Source organism: Jatropha curcas, chromosome 5, assembly GCF_041381405.1.
Source record: "Jatropha curcas cultivar XTBG-Jc1 chromosome 5, XTBG_Jcur_1.0, whole genome shotgun sequence".
In the NCBI taxonomy this organism is placed as follows: domain Eukaryota; kingdom Viridiplantae; phylum Streptophyta; class Magnoliopsida; order Malpighiales; family Euphorbiaceae; genus Jatropha; species Jatropha curcas.
In genome coordinates, this window is record NC_143155.1 from 3,129,906 (window position 1) to 3,135,905 (window position 6,000).

The window sequence follows — 6,000 nt, forward strand, 5'->3', positions numbered from 1 at the left end:
TCAAAGTTGTAGGACCAAATTAGGGACAGCTGATTGTACTTTCATCACTGAAATTTCCAACTTTATTCATAAACAGTATATACAAACTTTTGTTTTTTTTGGCTTCAAACACCAAACCGTAACTAATAGATAGGCAGTATCACAATCTTATAATCTTTCGAAACCATCAGTTTTAATTTTAAACAAGGGTGAAAAAAAGGTTTCTTTTAAACATTATTTCAAAAACTAACTATAAAGTCATTAATTTATAATTCCATTAATGCGTTAGTCCTTTCATCTAAAATAGCTTCTTTTATTTATCAATTGACTAAGAAATCGGCCTCCAAATTATAGTCAAACTAACTATTAGATCTCTAATATATAATCTATATTAACACTTTAATCATCTGCTTATGATTTTCATTAATACTTTGGTCCCTCTCTCTGTTTTGAACTATATGATCAAAATATTAACAAATCATAATTTAAGGATCTCATAGTTAGATTTTGAAAAAAAGGTACTCATATATTAATTTGACTACAAGTCCAGGATCAATTTATTTTTTCTCTTTAAAATCTAATTGTTTTTCTAAAGGAGACTTATTTTCCTTTTTTATTTGTCTTCTATTGTAAGTCATTCTCTTTTTTAAAGATACAATTAATTTCTTAATTCTTTAATATATCACTAATTAGTATGTTCGTTTACCAATAATTTTTCGACTATGTTCTTTATTGAAATTACTAATTAATATTAATAGAAGGCTAAATTTGAAAAAATGTAGGTAAAATTTATTGTTCAAACAATATTAAGTACTTCTTTTTAATATGAAAATAGAAATGAGTTTTTCTTCGTGGGATGAAGGGAGTATTATTCATGTGAGATTCATCTTCCAAATACTGCAAGCATTCAGCCTCTAAACTAACAAATTTATTAAAAAATTCAAACTCAATTTACGTGAGATGAGACTCAAAATTAAAACTCAAAACTATAAATGATCGTTCAATTTGCTACCACTGGTGTAACTGTGAAAGCAAAATCATGAGGACTTTTTGGCTTGCGGAATCTAATCTAGCTGTCTTCCTTTGCGAAATATTGCAAAGCAGTCTTCCTTTTCTTCATGGACAGAAAGTGATATCATAATTAGCTCCACCAATGCAAGAAAATGTGCTTGTCAAATCATCACAAGCATAGCTATAAGCTTGAGGGCACCCATTCTTGAAAAACATTGAATAATTCGTGGGTTTGCAAGTAGTTGACGTATTAAAGTTTTCTGTGCAACAATATTCTGGGCGATTAAATGCTACACGTGCACTTTTGCAACCAATCACAGAATTTCCATCCGGCCCTTTAACAGCTAAGTCATTAGGGCAATCGGAGTTCATATTTCTTGCACAGCTAGCAGGAATGCATGTATCACCGGAGCCACCACGTGGAGAGACTGACATCGGCACATTAAACCGTCGACAAGACTAACGTCGTAGAAATCTTGACCACGGTTTTGGGTAGATTAAATAAGTTGTATTCCATTAGCATCAGCTATAGTGTTCTTTGTTTTTTTTTTTTTTTTTTTTTTTTTTTTTTTTTTTTTTCAGTTGGAGACTTGAAGAGAAATGAAAATGGAATGAAAAAAGAATGTGTATCGGAAATTTTTAATGGAATAAAAGTGGAGTATGATTGTCAAATTTCTAAAATTTAAATTTTTAAATTTTTATATTTATATATATTTTTACATTTGGATCAAGAGTGGTATTTAAACATGGCCCTTTCAACAGAAATAATAATTAATTTTATATTCTAATTTAAAAAAAAAAGAGTTCATTTATCAAATAATTAACTTTTAAATATTACTTATTATCAATAACAGAAAGAATTTAAAAATATTAAAAATAATAATAGAGATTGTCCTTAATATTAATTCAAATTCTCTCATCCACATAAATGTATGAAGTTAATCCAAGTTCAAGGTCAAGAGTGAACTTATTTTTTATTTACAATTTAAATCTTAATTATAATTTAAGGTGCTATTACAATAAAAGGTCAAAATTGAAGATGAAATTGGTATAAAAATCAAATTGGAATGAAATTGTAATAAAATATTAAAATTTAATGAAAATTAGTATAAAAAACAAATCGAAATGAACAAAACGTGAAATTGAGAGTGAAGCAATATATTAAGTCATTAAAATATTATCTCCAAAGAAGAGAAGGGCATGAAATATACGGTTGAGTTGTAGGAGCACAATCAAAGTTGTAGGAGCACATTAATTAGGCACGGCTGGCAGGTGAATGTCACCCGTTAATTTCGGTTTTCATCAATTAAAATTTCCACCTTTAATTGGACTTAGAAAAACAATAAACCTTTCATCTTGCAATTACATTTTTTTTTTTTTTTAACAAGGAGGTCAACAGGTCCATGTCCATTTAACGGTCCACACAATCTGAATGTTTTTTGTTCGATTCAAAAGGCAGGGGAACTAAGTCATTAAACAATCAAGTAATAAATTTATAGGCTAATTGTAGATAAAAATTTTAGAGAATTGAACGTCTCATATAAAAACTCATCATTTTCACAAGAAGCAATTTTCTTCAATCCTCAAAGGAAGTAGAAGTAATTAAATATTATGTGTTATTGCAAACTCCAAATGCCAATATAAGTGACTAAAATAAAGATGAAAATTAATAAGTGGGAATTGTATTGAATAGTACTAAGAATTAAGAAAGTGACGAAGTCACCGAGAATTTGTCCACTATAAAAAATGATTTTAATATTCTTAATAAATATACTAAAATATTAATTTTTTTTTTCCAAATTTGAGGGAGCCTATTGTGCCCTTGGCCCATTTTGGGTTCGTCCTTGGCCACAAATGCCGAAGCAAAGTTAATCTTATAACAAAAAAATAGTGGCTTCACCTACCAGCTGTGGTTAAGTTGGCAACGCATGCCAAATATATAGGAAGAGCTCTCGAATTTGATTCTCATTAAATATACCTGCAGGAAAAGGTAAAGAGCCTTAACTGTGACTAAATTCCGAGCCGAATTAGGTGGTCCCTGGTAATAAGATCCGGATAGCATTAAATGTGACTAAACCCAAAGCTGGATTAGATGGTACCTAGTAATAGGTTCTGGATAACTGTGATTAAGTCTAAGCCGGATTAGGTGGTCCTGGTAATAGGGTTCGGATATTGATGGTTTACACTAAAAAAAAATAGTTGCTTCAAAAATCAAACCCTAACTAATATATATATTGACATGATCCTTATTTTAAAATTGCAGGTTTTCAATTTCAAAACCAATTGTAGATTAAAAACATTTTGAATTTTAATTTTATAAAATTATAATAAAATAAACTGTTTTTTTCTTTGATTTCACAATTCTTTCATTTCTTTATGTTAATGATTTCAAATCGGAACCACTAGCAATAAATTCAAATAGTTGGTTCGGGTTTAAAAAAATTAGGAATTAGAACCTATGTTAGGCACACAATCTCAATTCTAGTTTGAAATCAATTGAGCATCATTGATCAAAGTCTAATTCTAATTTTTACTTTTGATTTTGGTTTGATTTGAATTTGAAATTGAACCATCATAGTATAAGATACACAAAATATTATGTTTTGCACAAAATTGAAACAATTAAAACATTTTCCAACTTTTACACCAAAGGCATAATGTAATGGTAAGTGCATATAGGACCTGCAATAGACCCAGATTCGAATCTCCTTTTTGTTATTAAAAAAAAACACATTTCCCAACTTTTCATTTTTTATTGCCTACAAATAAATAGTCCCAAAACAATCATGGGCAAAATGTGATAAGATAATTTGCTCCACCACTACATGTAAAAGTGCTAGTCTTATCGTCATAAGCATAACTATAAGCTTGAGGACATTGTTGCTTGAAAATCAGTGAATATTTCGTCGGCGGACATTTTTATGGTGTACCAAACTCTCCGGTGCAACAATATTGCGGTTGATTAAATGTTACACATGCACTCTTGCAAGCAATAACCCCACCTACTCCAGTAACTGCAAGTTCTGATGGACAATGGGGATTCAAATTAACCGGAAAACCAGTGCTCTTACACTCACCGGCACCAACACCGCCTTGTGGGGTCACCGAAATGGGCAAGTTAAAGCCATCAACAAGACTAACATCATAAAAATCCCTTCCATTGTTTGGTGCTATAGAGAACTCTACAAGAGAGGCAGGTGGACTTCAAGCAACACCGTTACATTGGACTTGGCCGGTGCCACAGTTTGCCGTGGCACAATTGAACTTGCCGAAAGGGTATGTAGTGCAACCAGTACGAGCCTAGAACCGGCCGCTCCATGGTGGCAGGGCGGCTAGGGTTAATGATGCTTTGGATGCTAATTCAAAGCCAGTCGAAGACAATTGAGGGCCACTGCCTGCCAAGTTTGCCGGCCATATAGTGTAAGGACAATTGTTTGTGATAGTGAATGTTGTTGCTTGAGAACCTGCATGCAAAATTAGAGCTATTAATTTCTTGCAAAATCATTAGTTTTTAAATGGATCTCGTAAATCATCATTGTCTTCTAAAAGAAAAATCACAATCACTCGTTTCCTTTTAAACAAACATTGATGTTATATAATAAAGTATTTGTCTATTCAGATCCATATAACAAACCAATCAAAAATAACTCTTTGGTTGAAATAATGGTATTTTTGACTATTGACGAAAAAAAAAATTTATGGATTGACTTGGTATATGGATCAAGCGTAGACAATAATAATAATAATAATATATATATATATATATATATATATATATATATATATATATATATATATATAATTATTTACCATTAAATATGTTAGATTAAGAGCAAAAATATTTAAATCATTGCTTGAAAAAAGGAGATTATAAAGAAAGATAAAACAAGAAAACCAAACCTATATGATTTTTTTTTTTTTTTAAGAAATAACAAGGAGGTTATTTACTAGAGAAGAAGAGGACGATGAAGGAAATGCCAAATATTGCTTCAATCGCCATTCTTGAGACTTCTTTGGTAATTCCTTTTTTAAGATAATTTTTTGGGTCTAGATTCCTTTTTTAAGGTAATTCGTTTTATATAGGTAGGGCCATGCAAATCCCTACTTATATATAGAGTTGCAAAAGGCAATTAGTTTAGCAAATCCCTATAAGCATGACCTCTATATAATTTCCATTAGAATGTGTCTTAATCTAGTAAAAAAAAGGTAATTTGAATTAGCAATCAATAGATGCATTCTATAATGGTTAGTTTTCTAATTTTAAGTTGGCTAGTTTCCTAATTTAAGTTGGTTTGCTATTTTGGTAAGTATTTATTTTAATAAGTTGGTCAGTCCAGTGTTGCATCTTGTGCATATTGCTTTTGGAGTATATCTCCTTGCTTGGTAAGTAAATCTCAATAATTTTTTTTTAAGTGATATGAATCTATTTCAAACCAAAACATAAAATATATCATTTTAGTATTAGAGGAATTTTCAATTTAAGTAAAGAGATTGAAAATTTTAAGTAAAGAGAGGAATTTTCAATAGCTTACCAAATGAATTACAAAACATGACAATTTCTTATAAAAGTTAAAAGAATAATATATTCTTTTATTATTCTATTTATCAGCCTGTTAGCCCAACCATCACATGGCTCAGCATTTTGATGTAATACTTTAAGAGTTCAGCTTAGACTAATATTATATTCGTTAATAACTTTTTAAGTAATATTTAGTGTTTTAACCAGTCAAAACGGTAAAGGCTATTTTTTATACTAATTCATGTAAGGCTTGGCTTTTAACGGTTTATAAAAAGCTACTGAAACAGCGAACAACTAAATGCACGTTTTATGAAAAGCTACTGAAACAACTAACAACTAAACGCTTCTAGAACAACTAACAGTGACCAAAACATCTAATTTTGCCAAACAGACCCTAATACAATAAGGCCCGGGACACGTAGGCTCAAGTCAGGAATTGATTTGATTCTTATATGATTCTAAATATGCTCTTAAGTGAATTTCTATAAAGG

General features: G+C 30.3%; 2 pseudogenes across 1 annotated transcript; both read right to left on the reverse strand.

Annotated features, from left to right (window-relative positions):
- Nucleotides 1-1,095: 1,095 nt before the first annotated feature.
- LOC149496072 (thaumatin-like protein 1 pseudogene) lies at nt 1,096-1,425 on the reverse strand (annotated as a pseudogene).
- A 2,309-nt stretch (nt 1,426-3,734) lies between these two features.
- Nucleotides 3,735-5,027, reverse strand: LOC105635114 (thaumatin-like protein 1b; annotated as a pseudogene). The gene is made up of 2 exons (XR_016320951.1): nt 4,939-5,027; nt 3,735-4,454 (listed from the first exon to the last, which is right to left on the reverse strand). The product of XR_016320951.1 is annotated as a thaumatin-like protein 1b (transcript).
- Nucleotides 5,028-6,000: the final 973 nt, after the last annotated feature.